This window comes from Aotus nancymaae, unplaced genomic scaffold, assembly GCF_030222135.1.
Source record: "Aotus nancymaae isolate 86718 unplaced genomic scaffold, 86718_ANA_hifiasm-v0.15.2.pri h1tg000048l, whole genome shotgun sequence".
In the NCBI taxonomy this organism is placed as follows: domain Eukaryota; kingdom Metazoa; phylum Chordata; class Mammalia; order Primates; family Aotidae; genus Aotus; species Aotus nancymaae.
This window is the reverse complement of record NW_026988462.1, coordinates 15,251,972-15,275,412: the sequence shown is the minus strand read 5'-3', so window position 1 is coordinate 15,275,412 and position 23,441 is coordinate 15,251,972. Positions and strand designations below refer to the sequence as shown.

Sequence of the window (23,441 nt, the reverse complement as noted above, 5' to 3'; positions counted from 1 at the left end):
TTGTGTGTATATACATAATACACATGTGTGTATGTACATATGTGTGTATATTACACACATAGATATACACACAACACATATGTGCATATAATACACATATGTATATATACACACAACACGTGTGTATGTGTGTATATTACACACACATACATAACATGTGTGTGTATGTACATATGTGTGTGTATCACACATATATATGTGCACACGTGCATGTATGTACACATGTATGTATATTATGCTCATATGTACATACACACAACACATATGTGTATGTACATATGTGTGTATATTACACACATAAATATATGTGCATATGTATGTACATATGTGTATATACGCCACAATTTCTCTATTCTTGCCATAATTATTCTAATACATTTTCACATTTTGAATACAATCAACATGCTCAAAGGTCTCACCTGACAGTTCAAGCTTGTGCTTTGGACTTCTAATACAGTTTTTAAATTTAACAATTCCAAATCGACCCTTTGTATGCCTCTGTTCTTCTCTTCACATATTTCATGGCTGGATGTTTGGTAATCGCCATTTTTCAACTTGTGTCTCAATTTTTCAGAGAGGCATTCCCAGACCACCCTAAAAGCATTCCCTCTGTCATATTCAAAGAGAGAATTCTTAAAAAAAAAATCCATTATAGCATTATACTATTTGCATTTATGTTATTTATTTTGCTCATGCCTTTATTTCCATGAGTTCAGGAAACATGTCTGTTCTTTTTAGTATTACATCTCCTTGATACATTACTAGAAGATAATGCAGTGTCTTATAAATGTTTCTTAAAGGCTAGGCACAGTGGCTCAGACTTGTAATCACAGCACTTTGTGAGGCTCAGGTGGGAGGATCACTTGCTCCCACCATCTAGACTCTATCTCTGCTGAAGAAGAGGAAGGAGAAGGAGAAGAAGAAGAAGAAAGATATATGTAAAAGAAAAGAAACTTATCCAGGCATAGTGGCAGCATGTGCCTGTAGTCCCAGCTACTCAGCAGGCTGAAATCAGAGGATAACTTGAGCCCAGAAGGTCAAAGCTGCAGTGATCCATGATCATGCCACTGCACTCCAACCTGGGCAACAGAGGGAGATCCTGCCTCAAAAAATAAATTAATATAAAAATAAATAAATGCTAAATAGTTGTTGAAGAAATGTATCAATATAAACAGGACTATTTGGTGCCTTTATACTTAATGAAATATTTCAAAAATGCTTGTTTTTATAAAATACAGGATCTTTTACACCTTAAAACAATTTACTTTGTTCATTTGTTTTAATATATCGAATATTTGTAAGACTTTTAAAAAGTTGTGGGGCTCTAAAAAATAATTTTTCTTAGGTGATACCCACCCTAATGCTCTAAAATTTAAGTAAATGTAGAAGTCTACTTTTATATTTTGTTACATAAAATTGACCTTTTATGGATAATTTCCTCACTTGCTATTTTAGAATCACATAATTTTATGTAATTATAGCAGTTAAATTTAATAGCCAATTATAACATCGTATCTTTTCACATTTTTCTACTTAAGTGGAAATAACAATCTTTTTAAGCCTTTGGAGTGGAGACACACAAATCTTCATGCAGAAACACTCATTTGACTGATGTACTTCTGAAAGCTATTTCTAACAATAAAATAGCACTAAATCTGATAAATTTTTACTTCTGCATGTCATATCATAGATGTTGAAGATGATACAGGAAATTGAAATTATAATTTGACTGAAATGTCCAATTAGATGCAATTAAATGGGAATGTTTACATCAAAAGACATGAGAAGAGTAGATTCTTTCCTACTTAATCTGCATTCCACAGAGAAGAAGGATATAGCAAAATCATTGGTGTATTACAGAGATCTATACATTCTGTATCTTCTCCACAAATTCTTCCTAACATTGTTTTCCATGGGAGATTTTGGCAAAAGAACTTCCCAAAGATTGAATAGCCTTTAAAAAAAAAAGGCATGGGCCCTGTAAAAATTATTTTTAAAACAGGAAAAATACAAAAATATTATGAATAATGATTCAGAAGCAATAGGTAATAGACATTTGTAAACTGGAGTTAATATATGTTTCTGCAACCTCTACATTAAGAGAAATGCATTATTCATAAGTTTTCCTTTTTCATACATTTAGAGTAGTATTTTCTTGTTACATCTTTAATATTAGTATTTTCTATGCAAATGATTTTTGAAATAATGTATTTCCTTATGCACTGTACATAGAAATATGTAGAATTTTTATATAGAATATATATTTCAGAAAAATAAAAGTACAGAATGAATATTAAAGTTAATTAGGAAATAAGCTCTTTTTTTAAAAAGTGTTACTTCTTAATTAGGAAAGTAGCTATATTCTAGATTTACTTATATAGTATTTATATAGTATTAGATTGATGAAAAAGTAATTGCGGTTTTTGCCATTGGAAGTAATGGCAAAAACCACAATTACTTTTTCATCAACTTAATACTTGCCAGCATAGGCTCTATGAACAATATTATCAGATATTTTTAATTATACTTTAAGTTTTGGGATACATGTGCAGAACGTGCAGGTTTGTTACATAGGTATACATGTGCCACGGTGGTTTGCTGCATCCATCACCCTGTCATCTACATTAGGTATTTCTAATATTATTAGAGTAAATGAAATTCTTCATGTATAAGCACAGTGTATGTGTATAATTTACTTTTCATTTCTAGCCCAAAGTTTACTTAATTTTTTTTTTTTTTTTTAATAAAAGTACCCGGTTAGATTCATGTTGCAAACAATTCACTGAAAAGCAACACTTCCCTGGGGCCATAGTCTGAAACATTTAAACTCAATACTTATATATAAACCAACCACTCTGCCTAGGCCTATATTCACAAAGTGGTCCATTTTGCTTGCTATTTTGCTTGCAATATGCTTTCTTAAATTGGCCAGTCCACTATACAGCTCCTCAAACATGTACCACGAATGCATCCTCAGCAGTAAGGAGGGGGAATGGAAAGCTAGCACAACACAATGTGGTCTGTCTCATCTGCTTAGAATGAAAAGTCAAAACATACTTAGTTCTTCATAATTCATTCTTAACATATATGCAAATGTACTCTCTATGTTCTTCTATGTTTTAATACTCAGTGTTTCTCCCAAAACTCTTTGCTTAAACTTGATATTCTGAACAGTTATGTCACAGTAAGTGTAATACAATCCTAATTAGTTATTAGTATCAGCAACATTTAAAAATGGTACCATCAACAAATTCAGTGAAAAATATTTTAATGAAAATATGAACTATTGATAGATTTTATAATAGTTGTTTAAAATAGACGATTACTTACCCTAGATATTAAAGTAAAAAAAAATACCCAAATACTAGTATTAGCAATTCCTTGAATCTCTTTGCAAAAATAAATAAATAAATAAAGCACCATTTTTAACTGCTAGCCTAGAGCAGGAAGCTGCTTCTATGTGATAATTAACTCTGACATTAAATTATTTAGTATAAGTTAGAAAAAGTTTTGAGATAGCTTAAGATAGGATATACAGTTGATGTGTCCAGTACTTCTATTAATCAGCCTTAGTTTAATATATAACATTTAGACGCACTCTATGCACCAAATAGTGTTGTTTAGGTGAACATAGAGAAGTGATAGGCCACAAGAGAGAACTGGTCACAGAAAAGTGCTGAAATGGGTGGAGACCAATACTCTCTATGCAGCTATTACAAGAACTTCTTTCAATAAATTGGATCTTTTACATTGTCAAATTTGCTTCGCAAGGAAAACATTCTTTTTTTTTTTTTAAAAAAAAGCACAAAATAAATCACTGGAAATTTATCCAATTAAAGAAAAAAACCTGATATATCTTTTTTTCAATCTCCATTTTCATTCAGCCACAATTACTTAGGATGTAAATTGCTTCTCAATGTATTTTGTCATTGCCAGGACACACTTTTATGCCTTTCAGCAGTAACATTAAAAATGCTAGTATTATGACCTGAAAATGTTCAGAGCAACGCAAAATTAACACATTCCCAAATACCCAAGCATAAAGGAAAAGGAAACTATTTGCAGAAAGGCAGAAAATGATGCAGGGATAGGGATGATGGCATTCATTGCACCCCAATGTTTTCTACACACACACACACACACACACACACACACACACACACACAATTTCCTAGTAATGGTTCATGCTGATAGTAAGGACATAAATATATATTTATTAGGAGATTAGTAAATGTATGCTGTTCCATCCTTGTGTACCAGCCATGAGTGTAAACAAAGGTAAACACAATGCAATTGAGGAGTTGGGGAGTAAGGTAAAGAAAGCTACTACCTAATTCACGTGATCAAATTAGTATCTTAGAAAATCATTCTAGCTTCAGAATGGAAAATGTGCTAGAGAGGATTATAAATCAAAGTAATGAGATGTTAGGATGCTTATGATACAGTCAAACCATAAAATAAGAGCAGTGACAGAAAGACTAGAGAAAATAAGTGTATTCAAGTCCACTTTGAGCCAGACAAAGTTATTTTTTCTCTATTTGTTGTGAGTTCTGACATCGACCAAATCTTGTTTGGCTGACAAAACAGACCTTGATTTGAAATACAATTGAAGAGTACTGCATAAATAATTACAGACATGGATTTTTAAACTAGAATCCATGAACTCTGATGGAATCCCTAGATGTATCAATATACTGGATGTAAAAAAATTTAAACATCTTCTTTTCACTGACTTCAAACTGGAATCTAGCATTTCATTCATTATGTATTAGGAAACAAACCACAATAGTTTTAATTGTATTTGTAAATTTGTCAGCCATATAAATTATATTTTTATATTACATTGCAGTTGTTACAGATTTATCTAACTATTGTTTACACTCTTCTACTATTTCTATAGCTTTCAAATTACGGTATTTATTAAAAGTGCCAGTTGATCTTAGTCATATGTATGTATGTTAATAAACAAGAATATATATTTTGGTATATCATAAATTTGTTTCATTGAGATTTGATAACTACATTGTAATATAATTGGCTCCTGTGTAATCTCAGGCATTTTTTTTGTATTGGGAAAACAATTTTCCATAGCTTTCTACTGGCCAATGAAATGTGAAACTCTGCTAATAGTAGTAGAACTCTACGTATTAGCTTTGTTAGCAGAGGCGAACTTTGACCATATGAAAGACCTACTTGAATTTTAGATAGTTCACCACAAGCTGAAACTGATAAATGTTTGTTTTGTTTTGCTTCGTTTTGTTTTTCCTACCTTCACAATTCCACCTAAGGCTACAGAATACACACACAGCAAAGTACTGCAAAATTAAACATCAGAATCAGAGGTGTGGCTCTGAATTGAGGGAACATTTTAAAGAAGTTAGATACATAGAGGAGTCATGGGAATGGGTAGAAAGAATGTCTACAGCTGGACATGGTGGCTCAGGCCTGTAATCTCAACACTTTGGGAGGTTGAGACGGGCGGATCACCTGAGGTCGGGAGTTCAAGACCAGCCTGACCAACATGGAGAAAACCTGTCTCTACTAAAAACACAAAATTAGCCGGGTGTGGTGGCGCATGCCTGTAATCCTAGCTACTTGGAAGGCTAAGGCAGGAAATCACTTGAACCCGGGAGGCAGCAGTTGCGGTGAGCCGAGATCGCGCCATTGCACTTCAGCCTGGGCCACAAAAGTGAAACTCCATCTCAAAAAAAAAAAAAAAAAAAGAATGTCTACAGAGTGTTTTCTTACTAAAGGATGAGGAACAGCTCAGGAGACAATTCCCAAAGGCTCCCATGGCAAGAGCTGGAGGGAAATGTGGCCAGAAGTCAAATTAACTCCGATTGTCACAATGCCTGCAATAACCAGTGAGTTTGAATATATCACTAAAATTTACAATGAAATTCTCAATAAATATTTTGTTTAGATCCTTGTTTGGGTATATCCTCTATATCTAAAGCAAAAATTATTATTCTGTTGTCTTTTTGGTAGAAAAAATATAGCCCTGGTTTCACGCTATATTTTCATGTTGATAGTAAGGGGACAGTGTATGAAAATACTTTCACGCTGACAGTAAGAGCATATATATATTTTTATTAAATGATTAATAAATGTATGTTGTTCCATACTAGTGTACCAGACACAATTAGAAACAAAGGTGAACATAGTGCAATTGAGGAGCTGGAGAATAATTTTTTTTTCCTGCCAGAAAAATTGTTTTTAAAAAATTTTATTTTATTGTTAAAAAATTATCCTACTCTTTTGATACAGTATCTGCCTACACTTGAAAAATAGAATTGAGTCAAGATATGCTAAATGCCATGGAAGATAAACCATTGGCACACTTGATCCTAGCTGTAATAGCAGTCCAAACATAATTGTGATGGATGTTGGTAGGTAGAAGTCTCCATCATTTATCTCTGGAGTCTCTGAGTGTGTGTAGTGTTCAGAAAAAAATATTTTAAACTGATAGTTGAGGACAGTGTATCTCTGAAAACTGATTAGGCATTTTTACGACAGGGAAGAGGTCCTTTAAGGCAATGGAGAAGCCAACATCATATGATTGGGAACTAATTATGTGTGTATATATGTATATACTTCCCAATAACACCATTTATTGTGTTGTATATATTATGGTATCATATATAATGATTATGTATTATATATAATACCAGTATGGTATATTGCAATAATTGGGCAATAGGTATGCTTAATTGCTGCTAGGCCCTCTCAGCTGACAGAGCTAGAATATATATGTGTATAACCCTTCTATATACATGCATGTATAAATATTTCTATATATATTTATCTGTATCTATTTTAAGCTCAGAATGAGTTTAATTGCTTCCAATTCTAACCCTTTATCACACAGATCATTCAAAGCTTCTCCCATTTCAAAGCTATAGCTATAGCTTTGGAACCAGGGATCCTTGAAGAAATGGCTTAATCTAGGATGGGGCAAGCCTGTACAAGATGAGCATTTTATAGTGACAAAATATAAGACATACTAAAAATAAAATGGATAAAGTCATATCAATAGGACACAGATACTAACTGACAGAGCCCCCAGTGTCCTATTGTAACGATTTGAACATGAAAATAAATAATATTCAATTATACACCAAGTAATTTAAATAAATATTTATGAGCTAACAGTAATGTGAATACATATTTTAAATAAATAAATAGAGAAGAATGGACAACTCTCTATTGCAGAAATCAGAAATATTCCAAATTATATACTCATAATACTGTGCTCAAAAGAAGTGAACAAATAACTCTCCACTCCTTAATTGTTGGTTGCTCACAGCGACTTTTTTTTACAAAGAGTTAAATGAAAAGGGAGAACCAGAAAGAGAATCTGCCTCACCCATCAGTTATCCACCTTTCTCAAAGGATGCAGCCAACAACTGGCTGTCACTAGGTTAGATGACTGTCACTAAATGAATAAAGGATAGAAAAATGGACAAATTCTGGGTGTACTTCATGCACTAGAGCTTCCCATGGGTGGATCCAGCAAGTAAGATCACATTTTTGCTTATGTGCATCTCCTCTGTCCTACTTCTTTTACTACTTGTACCCAAAAAATATTAAAAAATATTTAAAAATATCTTGCGCAAGAATACTCCTTTCTGGCCATGTAAAAATTCAAACTAAGTCAATCCGAAGAAAAAACTCTGACCCATTCTTAAAAGCAGAAGTTAATGAACTTTAAAATTCTGAGCCCCTCATTTGTACATGTGCCTTCAGTCCTATATGAGGGACCCTGGTAATGTGTTAAAGTGATCATATGGTTTTATAAAAATCTGTAATAAAAATACAATAATTATACAATACTGGGTAAAACTGCAGTGTCTTTTCATTCTAACTTTATTGACAGTATCTTCTCATCCCACATGGGAACCTACTGCATTTTTGAGAACCAAGATATTACTATTAATACCACACATTGCACCAACTCACTTAGCATTGCATTGTGTAAGTAAGGGGCTACAGGTTAGAAGGTAACATAAATGGGTTCTTTTGCATTGTTGTTGCAAGTGGAAATATGTCAGTAATGAAGGGAAACTATGTTTAAAATGTATGAAACCAGCACTAATCTGTGGAGAATACTGCTAACCATAAAACTGCAAGAATTTGGAACCTTGTCAAAGGCTGGTGATTAAAAAAAGCTAGCTCCATTCTCAGCCTGGACAATATAGCAAGACTCCATATCTACATGATTTTTAATTAGTCAGGCATGGTGGCATGAGCCTGTAGTCCCAGCTACTTGGGAAGCTGAGGCAAGAGGATTCAGCCCAGGAGATTAAGGCTGCAGTAAGACAAGATGATGCCACTACTGCATCCCAGCCTGGGCAACAGAACAAGGTCTGGTCTCTAAAAACAAAAAAAAACCCACTCTATTCTGTCAGGTCAATGTTCACTAATAATGGAGTATATGCCATTATAACACCATATATGTATGAGAGAGTGTGTGTGTGTGTGTGTGTACATATTTATCTTCTTTCCCTTTATTGATGGAATCTCATTACAATGATCAGAGTTTTGTATCCTGCTCCATACCTAAAAACTGGAAGAATATCAGTAAGTCACACATTTCACCTATCCTAACTATTTATAATAAAAACAAATATCAATCAACCATGCTAAAGGAAATACTAAGTTACTTTACTTCTACAGATCATGATATTAAAAGTAAACATCAACTGAAAATGAGATTAAAGAGTATTCAGGAATAAAAAATTAGAAAAACAGTACTGTACAATTGTGTTAGGCAGATTATTTAAAGCTTATTTTCCTAGATTTTGTGATTTTTGTAGCACTAGTGGAATTAAAAATTAATAATGAGGTGGACATGTTGGCTCACGCCCATAATTCCAGCATTATGGGAGGCCAAAGCAGGTGGATTATTTGAGGCCAGGAGTTCAAAACCAGCCTGGCCAACATGGAAAAACCTGTCTCTACTAAAAATACAAAAATTAGCTAGGTGTGATGGTGCATACCTGTAATCTCAGCTTAGTTGGGAGGCTGAGGCACAAGAATTGCTTGAACCTGGAAGGTGGAAATTGCAGTGAGCCATGATGGTGCCACTGCAGTACAACCCGGGTGACAGAGAGACTCTCACAAAAAGTATATATAATAGTGTGCTTTGTAAAATTTAAAATAAAAATGTAACAAAGTACAGTAGAGGCAAATAGAAAACAAATAGTGAAATGGTAGATTAAAATGAAAACACATTCATAATTGCATAGAACGTAAAAGGCCTCCTGTTTTGTCCAATATGGTAGCAACTAGTCTTATGTGGCTATTTCAATTTAAAATAATTGAAATTTTTAAATAACTAAACGTTCAAGTCCTCAGCCACATTAGCCACATTTGAAGTTTTCAATAGTGACCTGTGGCCAGTGGCTATCATGTAGTAACACAGTGCAGAATAGAACATTTCCGTCAACACAGAAAGTTTTATTAAACAATATTTTCTAAATATCCCAATTATAAGGCAGGCATTATCAGATTGGATAAGAGAGCAATATGAAACTATATGCAAGGAACCCTCTTTAAATATAAAAACACAAATAAGTTAAAATTAAAATGTAGATACAAACATCCAGAGACTTAATTTCCTTTCTCTTCAATCGAATTCCATGTCATTGAGGTCCATCTTGACAAACATGTATGAAATTGCATTCTCTCACTCCCATAGTCTGATATCTACCAATGCCTGTATCCTTCTTTCTTCTTGTTGATTTTATTTTTATAGTACTTTCAATAACACTTCAAAATGACATGTATATTTAATTTTCTGTCTCTCTTCTCTAACAGGTAAATTCTATTACAGTAGGTATATTTACCTTTTTTTTTGAAGCACATATACTAAGAAGCCAGAACAGAGGCTAGAAAATAGTAGACACTCAATAAATATCTATTACTTCACTAATTAATTTTCACATCTGAAGTTCAACACATCATGTTGCTGGAGAAAAATATAGCTGTAATTTGAAGTATACATGAAGGATGCAATGAGAAATATGGCTAAATTAGGGTCTAATATGTCATGCAAAGATATATTTTCACTCCAGTAAAAATTTCATTTTTCTAGAATGTTATACATTAAATATATTTATTAGAAAAAAATGTCTATTTTTTTTAAAGATGCATTAAAAAAACAAGATATAAGTAAAGGTTTAGTAGATTTTCAATAGGAATTTAGGGACTTGGGGATAAAAAGAAGAGTGGAAATAGCAGTGAGGCATGAGTGTATGACCATCTCTTTTCTTTTAGAACTCTTGGGAACTCCTTAGAGATGAAACTATGGGCAAGGGCTGAAAATAAAATATATCATGTTTTGCTAAAAGAATTATCAGATCAGAATTGGAGATCCTCAGTACAAACAACATAAACTGATGGTATCCTGTAGGTAATACCGCAAAGCCTACTCTGAGTCCACTGAAGTCACCCAGTAAGTCACTGAATCAGGGAGGATTTTGAGTACTGCTTGTTGTCTCAAGTGTCAGCACCTATTCACTGTGAGAGGCAGTTTAAAAGTTTAATTATGAGGGAAAGCCTGCTTGACAGAGACGTATTTTCTTTCTTTTTGCCCATCAACAACAACAAAAAAAAAATAGAGGGGTGACATTACAAGATCCATGAGTTTGTCTTTTTTTTTTCTTTTTTATCTGAAGAAATCTGTTTCTTTCCTATTGTACTAATAAAATGTCCCTGAAAAACCATCTGTCGTCCATGAGGAAGAATAATGATAATGTCTTTGAAAAGTTCTAATGAAATGATTAGCAAATACAGCAGGAGAATTAACAGAGACAGCAGCATCAGAAATGTGGAGGAGGAACTGTAAAATAACCCAGGCACTCTGCACTATTGCTCCTCTACCAGTGGGGGTGGTGATGACCACTGTTACTTGCTCAGAAAGTTATTTGCTGAACATCAACTGGCCAAGTTGTTCTATCTTTCTCTGTTTTTATTATGATTCATTAGAGTTTGAAGCAGCTGGGAAGAACTACACAGGTGTGGAGATAAAATCTCAAACTTGGAAAGAGAAGACAACAAAATACTGACTGACATTTTCAAATGAAAACCCTTCATCTAGGAATTTATTTGGTGTTGTTCATGGAGAAGCTGACCTCTTGCTATGAAGAACCAAACTGTTGTATTCTGATAGAACTGTCAAGAAGGAATACTGGGCTGTTCCTTTACAGAGGGTCATAAAGAGTTGACTTTAAAATAATGCTGCTTCCTGCTCTTGGGAATTTCTTAATAACTACAATCTGTTCTGCACACATAGAAAATGATAGCTGAATAGCAAAGTATGGACAAATCCTAATGGAATTAAGTTTTTAGAAGTGTCTGTGTGTGTGTGTGTGTGTGTGTGTGCGTGCGCGCCAGACAGAAAACTAAAATTATGATCTAAAAAATAAGAACAAGATCTTTATTTCTCACATAATACTGAAGTTCTAAAAGAGATATACTGAAACTTGGTAGTTGTTTTTTTCTTGAATGGCATGACTATTGTTTATTAAATAGTTTTTTCCTTTTTCTTTGCTATTGTTCTCCAATCCCCAATAAAGATAAAACATACTCTATATTAATATAATTTATTTTAGCATTTAAAGTAATTTGAATTAAAATCTATAATAAGCTAATTATTATAGTGCTTTGAAAACAAAGAAATTGAAGCTATTATACTTTTTAGGTCTCACAGTTACCTAGAGGGGGAACTTCTAAATATAAGTACATGTCGTTATATTTTAAATTTAGCATTATTTTCTCATGAGAAGAAAAATGAAAGTGGCCAGAAAGCTGAGTCATCCATTCACTCATTTATTCATCTTACAAATATTTATTGTGCCTTAACTAGGAGACAGGCATAGTTCTAGGGACTTGGAGAATACATTAGTAAACAAAACAATTGAATATTATTGTTTTGTAGAGTGTATATTCTAGGGTGAAGAATATGAAATAAAGAACATAATAAACACATGACATGTTTAGTGAGGTAGCATTTCAAGAGCTGGGGAGGGGTGGGAAATGGAAAGAGAACAGCAGCTTCACAGAGCATTATGGAAATTGCAATACAGGAGGTGCCAGGGCTTGTTATGATCTGGGATAAAAGACACATGAATCCTAGTGACTTCAAGACTGACAGTAGTGGCAAGGTTTATGTGTTGAGGGCCAGGAAGATTGTTCAGGGACTCCTCCTTCTCATTTGATGATGGAGGCAAAAGATTTAGTAAAGTCTTGCCTCAGTGCACAGGCCCTCTCTTAACCCTGCAGTGGTAAAGGCTTAGGGTTGGTGCTGCTTTATACTCACAGCAATACTCAGACTAATTTATTTCAATTCATTGGTAGATAAATGTCTTTAGCCTGAGTGTGTATGCTTTATCTTGACCACTGTTCATGGGCTGAAGGAATTCTGTAGAAGCAGCCTTCTGTACCAAGAGCAAGAATTGTACCTTCACATGTTTACTTTGTCTTTTTATGGGAGAAGTGCAAAGTGCCCAGCACCTCTGAATTATTAAGTTATGAATAAAGCATCATAGTGTTCAGAATATTTCATTATCTACCATGATGTTTGAAGAGAGATGGAATACTTTAGATTATAATCTTGGTACCTATGCTTGATCAAGATATTTATCTCAATTATAGAGCTTTGTTAGTCCATTCTCACACTTCACACTTCTATAAAGACATACTTGATAGTGGGTAATTTATAAATTAAAGAGTTTTTTTGGCTCCTGGTTCTGCAGGTTATATGGGCTTCTGCTTCTGGGAAGGCCTCAGGAAACTTACAATCATAATGGAAGGTGAGTAGGAAGCGGGCACATCTTCACATGGCCAGCAGGACAGAAAGAGGGAGAAGGGGGAGGTGCTATACGCTTGTATTTATTTATTTATTTATTTATTTATTTATTTAGACAGATCTCACTCTGTCAACAAGGCTGGAGTATAGTGGTGCAATCAGCCCACTGAAGCCTCAAACCTTTGTGATCAATCCTCCCACCTCGGCTTCCAGACCATCTTGGATCACAGATGCATGCCACTGAACCTGGCAAGTTTTTCGTATTTGTAGAGATGAGGTTTTGCCATGTTGTCCAGGGTGGTTGGGAATTCCTTGGCTCAAGCAATCCACCCACTTCAGCCTCCCAAAGTGCTGGAATTACAGGCATGCACCACTGCACCCAGCCACTGCATGCACACTTTCAAACAACCAGATCTTGTCAGAACTCACAAAAGAACAGCAAGGTGGAAGTCGGCCCCCATGATCTAATCACCTCCCACCAGGTCCCTTTTCCAACACTGGGGATTATAATTTGACATAAGATTTGGATGGGGATACACAGCCAAACCATATCAAGAGCCTAACAGAATGGAGCTGTTTTTCTTTCTTGTTAAACATTCTTAACTGCTAAAGTCATAAGGTATTGCACTAGTTTCCTAAGGGTGCTCTAACAAATTACCACAAATTTGGTCACTTAAAACAACAGAAATTTATTGTCTTACAGTTCTGGAGGCCATGAAATCCAGCATGCCAGGTCCCCTCTGGGGGATTCAGGAAAGAATCTGTTTTTGTTTGTTGGCTGGTTTGTTTATATTTATTTGTTTTGCTTCTTTCAGATTCTAGTTGTTGCCCTGGCATTCTCGGGCTTGTAGCCTCATCACTCCAATCTCTGAGACCATCTTCACGTTGCCTTCTCTGTGTGTGTCTGCATGAAATCACCTTCGCCTTTCTCTTATAGGCACACTTGTGATGTCATTTAGGACCTACCTCGATAATCTAGGATAATCCAGGATATGGCTCTTTCTGTTTAGTTTATTATTATTTTTTTAATTATCTTTTTTGAGACATGGTCTTGCTCTGTCCCCCTGGGCAGAGTACAGTGGCGTGATCTTGGCTCACTGTAACCTCCACCTCCTGGGTTCCAGCAATTCTCCTGCCTCAGCCTTCTGAGTAGCTGGGATTATGGGAACCTGCCACCACAGTTGGCAAATTTCTTTAATTTTAGTAGAGACAGGGTTTCACCATGTTGGCCAGGCTGGTCTCAAACTCTTTACTTCAAGTGATTTGCCCTACTTGGCCTCCCAAAATGCTGGGATTATAGGTGTGAGCCACCGCACCAGGTCTATTTCTTTATTTTTGAGACAGGGTCTCACTCTGTCACCCAGGCTGGAGTGCAGTGGCAAAATCTCAGCTCATTGCAACCTCACAGGCTGAAGTGATCCTCCCACCTCAACCTCCTGAGTAGTTGGGTCTACGGGTGCCAGCCATCATGCCTAGCTAATTTTTGGATTTTTTGTAGAGATGGGGTTTCACCATATTGCTCAGGCTGATCTCATACTCCTGGACTGAAGTGATCCACCCACCTTTGTCTCCCAAAGTAGCTCTCTCCTTAGACCATTAACCTAACCTTTCACCTTATAAGATACATTCCTAGGTTTTATGAAGTTGATGTGGTTATCTGAAGGAGGGACCATTTTTCTTCCTGACACAAGTAGGATAAAAACAAAACCCACTTACTGGAGGAAACTTAGATGTTACTACTTTGACAAGAGAAAAAGTGGCAAAGCAAAGGCTGTAGGAGACACTGAGGAGCTTTTCAGCAGAAAAACTGCCAGTGTTATGTTCCCTTTGCCATTTGTAGTCAGACTTTCAGGATCTTATCTTTACCAGCTTTTGGAATTAAATATATTTACATCTTTCCATAAATTATTAGGAATGCTGAAAATAACAGATTCTTGACCCATGATGTCAAACCATAAAACAACTAAGTGTATACATGAGATAGGAAAAAATTAAACTGCCTTCTTCTTTGTAAGTCTTATTTAAATATTTATGTTTTATAAGAGTAAGCCCCATGTAATTATGTTCCATTATATCATTTTAGCAAAAATATGCTAATATATTTTGAAAGATATTATGTGCTAGACACTATTCTTAGAATCTTCGTGTATTAAGCTATTAAATATACTCAACAACTTAACGAGGAAAGATGTTATTATCCTCATTTTTCACATGAGGATCCTAATATGGAGAGATGCTGGGGGTGGGAGTAATGCTACATTCAATTTGCACAAATGCTAAGTCAATTTGCACAAAGTCCTCCAATATTTCCTCAAACACAAACTTCTGAGTCTGCCCTCTTGACTACTGCACTAGACTAAGAGTGAAGTTAGTGAGACCAGTAAAATGAGATATATTTCTTTTCTTTTCTTTTTTTTTTTGAGACAGAGCTTTGCTCTTGTTGCCCAGGCTGGAGTGCAATGATGTGATCGCAGCTCACTGCAACCTCCACCTCCCCGGTTCAAGTGATTCTCCTGCCTCAGCATCCCAAGTAGCTGGGATTACAGGCATGTGCCACCATGCCTGCCAAATTTTGTATTTTTAAGTAGAGACAGGGATTCTCCATGTTGGTCAGGCTAGTCTCAAACTCCCGACCTCAGGTGATCTGCCTGCCTTGGCCTCCCAAAGTGCTGGGATTACAAATGATAGCCACTATACCCAGCCACATATTTCTTTAATAGAAACATTTTAACTTATTTATTTGGATAGAAATGGATGTAGCAACAGCATTATGCTGATTTGTCAGTCAGAGCCCTCTTGCCTCCCCAATCCCAAACAGTGAATAAATATAGTCATTCTATTTTCTTCAATTTTATTGTTAAGTCTATACCAAAATTAGGTTGAAATGTTAATTGTTATAATTTTACACTTAGTATTTATAACATTTTTATTTAAGTAAATTGTAGGACCTAACAACATCATAAAATAATTTTAAAATGTTATAATGTAATGTATTCATTTTAAAAATGGATTTGTTTTAGTAGTACATATTGCTTATATCTTATAATGGTGTAAAATGTATTCATATGCAAAATTGACATTGTGAAACCTATGATATATGAAATTATATAAGGAAGAAAAGAAAAGTAATCATTATTGGGTTCCTATTATAGGCCAGGCACTTTTCACTGTAAGGTAGAGTGGATGAAGTAGTCATTTTATAATCTAATATATGTACATATACATATATATTTAAAAGGAATATATATATAATAAAAATATATATACACATATATTTACACGTATACATACACAACACATATATACACACGCCCATACATATCTGTGTATATACATGTTTATAGACATATAAATACACACATATATAGATGTATATATACATATATAGATGTATATATACATATATAGATGTATATATACACACACACATATATATACACATATATGTCTATACTAGTAGAAAAAACATATATATGTTTTATATATACCATATATATATACATGGTTTTTTCTACTGGTTTGCTTTCTCTGGAGATCCCTGACTGATATAATAGTTTAGCTTGCTAAGTAAATCATATACAAAAATGCATATGTGTATATATATACAAACACACACGTATTTTTATATACAATTTACATAGCAAGCTAAACTATTATTTCAGTATAATAATATATACACATATGTGAACAATTATATATACACAAAATACCTTGTGTGGGCTGGCATAAGAATGTCTCTCTCTCTCTCTATATATATATATATAAAATACACATGTATTTATATACATGTATATGTATGGATGTGTGTGTATATGTCATATATGCATATATATGTGTGTGTGTACACACACACACACTTATATATATAGAAAGAGAAAGAGAGACAGAGAGAGACGATTTTGTTTATCTCATGAAGCGGGGACAAGTCCAAAATTCTATAGATTACTACAGCAGTCTGGACACTCTAAGTCAGCTGATTTTGCAGAAATTCTTCTTTCTCAGGGAACCTAAGTTTTGTTCTCCAGGCCTTTAACTAATTGGATGAGACACACACATATTATCCAGACAATCTGCTTTCTTTAAGTCTACGGATTGTGAAAATTAACCATATTTACAAAATACTCAACCCAAGACCTAGATTAGTGTTTGAATGAATAAATAGGTACTATAGCCTAACCACATTTACAGATCCAAGTAATGACCACACCTATTTTTCTTTATGTGGAGGGAATATGTTTATTTACTTAAAATTATGTGCTCTCTTCTATCATGATATTTCCATCACATCTTTGCTACCTACTAAAAAGAAAACAAAATGGTGGAATACTTTCACAAATTAGTATCAGTTTTCCTTTTCTATTTCATACTCTTCTTTCATAATTTCCCAATGCTATTTCTTCTCTTCCCTATTTAAAGAGCAATTGCTTGCAAACCAAAGCTTGCAATCAAAGCTTCTGTTAAAAGAACTAAGCCACAACAATTCTTTTACAATTCTAAGAAAAAAAATGACAAGGATTTTGACAATTTTACAAAAAGGCACATTACACCTTGCTCAGGCATCCTTATTTTTTCTTCTTAGATTAAACATAATGGAATTTTATTGCTTTAAACCATGTTTTTCTTGTCACATAACATTTAGGACTAGCCTGCTGTCTTTGTTCAGCAAGCTTTAAACATATAAAGATAAGATGTGATCTGTTCCATAATGACTAATTTTAACAATGAACTGTGGGAGGGTTAAATATAGACATCAGCATGCCATTATATATAATCAGTAACAGTGGGTACAGTAAGAACATGGAAAATAGCTGGAGGATAGGTTTATTATAAGCATCGTGGCTTGAACAAAGTGGAAAGAATGTAATATTTTAACTGATGGAATCTCTCTTTCAAATGCCTATGGAGATAAAGCTAAATTAGTTGCAATCTTGTCTACATCTTTAGTAGATATGCACACAGCTTTAGGGGTTGCCACAAGAGAAAACAAAAGAAGAAACAACCTTCTAAATGTTATGAATAAAGTTGTTAATGTGTAAGACAAATAAATATGCTATTCATATCAGAACATGATGTCTTTGAAGCAGCAATATTTGAATAATATACACAACCATGTAAGGGTCATTCCCAGAGTATGTTCATTTAAGCTTGAGTTGTCTTTTCATTTGACATATAAGAATTGGATTCTCCGCCGGGCGCGGTGGCTCACGCCTGTAATCCCAGCACTTTGGGAGGCTGAGGCGGGCAGATCATGAGGTCAAGAGATCAAGACCATCCTGGCCAACATGGTGAAACCCTGTCTCTCCTAAAAATACAAAAAAATTAGCTGGGCGTGGTGCTGCCTGCCTGTAGTCCCAGCTACTCAGGAGGCTGAGGCAGGAGAATTGCTTGAACCTGGGAGGAGGAGGTTTCAGTGAGTCGAGGTCGTGCCACTGCACTCCAGCCTGGTGTCTGGAGATGGAGTGAGACTCTGTCTCAAAAAAAAAAAAAAAAAAAAAAAAGAATTGGATTCTCGGCTGGGCGTGGTGGCCCACATCTGTAATCCCAGCACCAGCACGTTGGGAGGCTCAGGTGGGTGGATCACAAGGTCAGGAGTTAGCGACCAGTCTGACCAACGTGGTGAAACCCTATCTCTATTAAAAATACAAACATTAGCCAGCTGTGGTGGCAAGTGCCTGTAATCCCAGCTACTCAGGAGGCTGAGACAGAACAATCACTTGAACCTGAGGAGCAGGAGGCAGAGGTTGCAGTGAGCTGAGATCACACCATTGTACTACAGCCTGGGCAACTGAGCAAGACTCCATCTCAGACAAAAAAAAAAAGATTCTCTTTAAATACTTTTTTACAAAAATAATTGACCGGGAAATCTAAAAGTTTTAAGCATTCCTAGTAATTTTGCTACTGCTTTCGTCTCTCAAAAATATAAAATAAAACTAAGACAGCCTTCAAAGTAAGGTATATTTTTTGAAGAAAACCAAAGCCATAAAAAAAGAACAACATTCTGTATTTCTGTCACCCTAGCACCAGTAGGCCTGCAGATAGTTCTGATACTTGACATACCTGTTCTTTCTTCTGCATACCCTTGTGAAAGTCAATGACAGAGAAAGCTGCCTGATCTCTAATTGGACTCCCATGTCTCTTGAATGATATTCTTCCCTTTGAGTTGGTTTTGTAGCTAACATTATGCTTTTAGAAATTCAGACTGTCTGACTTAGTGCCCTCACTTCAACATTTCCTAGCCAGGTGACCTTGGGAAGATTATTTAAGCACACTTTGCCTTAGTGTCATAATTTATAGAACAGGGAAATTTATAAACTCTATCCACATAGAGTTGTTCAGTATTATTTTCTTCTTACCTTGAATTTGTTCCACTTTAAGTTCCTTTAAGGTATTAAACATGTTTGCTCTTTTAAGCAGTCCTAAATTCTTAGGAAAGTTGGTGCATCATAAATTATGGATGGCCTATTTAAGACTCTCTCTCTCCAAATCTGTGGATTAAGGCCATTCTTAGTTAGATTCCTATCAGGTGTTTTTTCTTGCTGTCTTGAAAGAGCTTCTCTTTCACTATTTTGTGTCGATATTGTTAAATAATAGCTAATATCTTCTAACACTTACTATGTGATGGGCATCATTCTATAAACATATGAATAAATACCTTAATATCAATTTTTTACAGATGAGGCAGCTAATGCTTATATGCTAATATCACTTGCCTAAAGTCACATGGTTAATAAATTGAAGAAAGAAAATTTTATTCAAGTCAATCAGGCTCTGCAACTTCCTGTCTTTAGTCTTTAAAAGATTCTGCTGCTGAATCTTCATAGTTGCTCATGACAGTATTTAGTTCCTCTTCTTTTTTTACGATAAAATGCTTTACTTTTATCTGGGCTGATGGTCACCTAAAATAAGATAATAGTCCCATTTCCATATTGCCTATCAAATGGCCACGTGACAAGTTCTGCCCTGTTAGACAAAAGCAGACATGTCATGTGGTATCTATCAATTTTCTCAACAGAGAAGTGTTAAAATCTCACCTTCCTCTGACTTTTCATCTGTGCTATATATTAAAGTTTTGTGATCCTAAATGTATCAAAATGGAGTCACTTAAGACAAGTGACTCAGCCCACAGTGGAACTGCTGACCACTCAAAGTGAAAAACATGTGAATGACTGAGGTGATGACAATGCCTGCTGTGCCCAGGCATCCCTGAGATCAAGTAAGAAAGTGAAGCTAAAAGGTAGCTTAGATAATGACCCTGGACATTCCTAGAGAGGGCCATAACACATCAAGGAAACCGATCATGGCCAAGATACCTGCAGAAGCTCTGCTCATGAAATCTCTGAGGCCCTCTCTCCACAGATGCCACAGAAAATTCTTCTTCGAAAGAGCAGTCAACCCCCTCCCCAAGCCCTGTCAACATGTCATTGGAAATCCAGAGCTGCCCCGCTCATCACTCAGTGTGCTGGTCTCCCATGCTACTTGCTATGGTTTGTTACCTCCTCTCTTATTACTGAATGTGTGTGTGGTGAATGTGTGTGCATGATTGCTGGTGTGTAAAAGCCTTTTAACTAACCATAAATTCGAATGTATTTCATTGGCAACTGATATGGTTTGGCTCTGTATTCCCACCCAAATCTCACCTTAAATTGTTATAATCCTCACTTGTCATGGGAGGGACCTGGTGGGAGGGAATTGAATCATGGGAGCAAGTTTCCCCTGTGCTGTTCTCACAATAGTGAATGAGTCTCACGAGACCTGGTAGTTTTATAAAAGGGCAGTTCCCCTGCTCACACACTCTTGCCTGCGACCATGTAAGGCATGCCTTTGATCCTCTTTCACCTTCTGCCATTATTTTGAGGCCTCCCCAGTCATGTGGAACTATGAGCCAATTAAACATCTTTTCCATTATAAATTATCCAAGTCTTGGGTATTCTTTATTAGCAGCATGAAAATGGACCAATACAACATCTGAGTCAATGTGAAGAGTTAGCACAACTAGGCTGATTGAAACCTAAGAGGACAGTCTGGAACAAGAATGCAATGGATGAAGCATTAGAATTGTTAACCAAAAAGTGACCAAGCCAGATGCTTCGAATGTAAGAGGTTTGTTTAGTTAAAGATTGAGGACGCACCCTGGAAAACACAAATCACAGGAGCCTCTGTGACCTGGGCTTTTTTCGAAGAGTTGGGGAACTTCCATATTTAAAGGGGAAAGAGCAATCAAGAGGCCGAAAAAGAAGGAAAGGTAGGCAGTGAGGCAAATGGTTACATTATTGTGAGGCTCTGATTAGGGCTCCTTAAATCCACATTTTACACGTGAAAAGAGGGAACAGAGGAAAAAGTCAATTATGCATTTGTCGGTACTCAGTATATCTACATTTTACATAAGATAAAGATGTGAAAAGAGGGAGTAGAGGAAAGTCAATCATGCATTCCTCTCAGTGTACGTGCAAGGATGATTTGTGGTCTTGTCCTTGTCCTGTAGCTGTGAAGATAAGCTAGTAATTGACATCATCAGGGTGAGATTCAACAGAACTCAGTTTCAGGCTAGTTTATAGGTAAGATATGTATCCTGAAAGATTTAGGGGCTCACAGTGAATTTCACTGTGAGCAATCTGTGAAGCAGGCCATCAAGGGAGATATGTGGCCTTCTATGATTGTGGGAACCTGGCTTATGGATGAGGGTATGACACACATGAGGCTAACAACACAAGCGTTGTTAAATGACAGCTCTGTTTGGGAACAAAAGGAAAGTAGTATTGCGTGACACAGTTCCCAAGATTAACTTTCCCTTTGGCATAGTGAATTTGGGTCCATAGTTTCGATTTTCTTTCCCAGTACTTATTTTGGCCCATAAGGTGGGAGCCACTGTCTAGGAATGTCAGAGTAAAACAGATGGAAGGAAACAAATTATATGGAACTTAATATCATCAACTACCTAAATGAAGATTCTCTTTATATGAAAAAAAAAGATTGTTAATTAATAACTACTAACTTTATTCATTACATGCAATCTAATAAAGTTCTGATAGAATACATTTGGTCTGAAAAAAATTAGGTCTGACAAAGCACATATGAATTGCAGACATCCTTTGCTTGAGCCAGACACTCTTTTTTTAAAAAAACAGTATTTCACATAAAGTTCCAGATTTTAGGCTACTTCTGGGATATTATATCCAGCAACACTGAGATACACATGCATTCTATTGTGCAGCCCTGTGTGCCAGCTTTCTGTGCCTTTCATTTACCTTCCTTTCTCTTAAGCCTCGAAATTTTCTGCCCATTGAACATAGCTGTTGTTGGTGTATCAGCATGGTGTCATTTCTTTGTGCAACTTGCTTTAATGTGCTACTGTGGATTAATACCCAAAAACAGCAGTAACTAAAAATAATCTCTCAGAACCACAAATGATTCTTAAATATGGAATAGGGTGCATTTGTTTGTTTAAGAAGTTCTAATATAGATAAAATATTACTCAAAAGTGAAAGGTGTGAATAAAAAATGCAGGGATATAAAATGTCTCCACTTTCCACTTTTCTTTGAAAAGTAAATCATTATTTCTAAGCCCTATGCCTACGTATTGGGCTCCCAACAGTCCAGTAGGAGGAGTTGCATCTAATTAGATTTTCTATACGCATAAAACGAATTTCAAAAACCTGTGGCATAAGACATATCCCACTAGCTTGTAAGCATACTATAGAAAGATAGTGGTTTATTAAGAATATGGCACATTAATTGCTTTAATTATACTTAGAAGCAGCATGATACAAAAGTTCTATCAAGGACAAAGGGTAGCAGTGCCTCGTAAAATGAGATTTAAATATGATTAGCTGCTTCAAGATTCATTCCTAGTTGTGTCTACTCTTGTTTGTTCTCAGATATTCTTTAAGAAAAGTTAATTTTCCCCAACCACTCTCATTTAACTGCTCTTCCTGGCAGCTATTAATTTGATAATAGGACCTCCAAGTCTACACAAACCATTTCTACACTATGTTTTAGATAAAAAGGGAACAATTTGCATAGGTTCAAAAATTTGTAAAGTGCTTTCACAAGCATTAATATCTTAGGTTGTCATAAAAATAGGGAGTACTTGGCAGTGTTTATTTCTCATGATAAGGAAATATTTCCTTAAACATAGTCCCTTCTCAGTTGGCTTTGATTTACTCTTCTACATGCTAGACAAAATTTCCTTCAAATGCCATTATCATATAGCTCACCACTTAGAGCACTTCAACGTAATTGCATCTCAAGAGTGAAGGGCTTTTAGTGATGTATGTTTAAGAATCAGCTATGGGAAAATTTTTCTTCTTTAAACACATATTAAAGCTAGAACATACCTTTTTCCTTTGTAGGCTGGATGACTTTCTTGCAGCCAACTAATGAGGCACATTTTCATAAAGACTACATCAATCTTCAATATAGCTGATCTTGATCCTAGAGGTGAAGATAAAAAGACATTAAGGGCTTCAACCAACTTCTTTATTATAGCTCTAAATTTAAGAAAATTCACATTGCCATAAAGAGGAACAAGGAAAATAATCTCACATTTGTGAAGATATATGGAGTTGCCACAATATAAGAACTCAGCATGAGCTGATAATATAAATGATTTGAGGTTCACAATTGAGATACA

The 23,441-nt window shown here is 35.3% G+C and overlaps 1 pseudogene; it reads right to left on the bottom strand.

The window, feature by feature from the left end:
• The window catches only part of LOC105712348 (glucose-6-phosphate 1-dehydrogenase-like), a 62,965-nt pseudogene that overhangs the window by 18,606 nt on the left and 20,918 nt on the right, over positions 1–23,441 (bottom strand).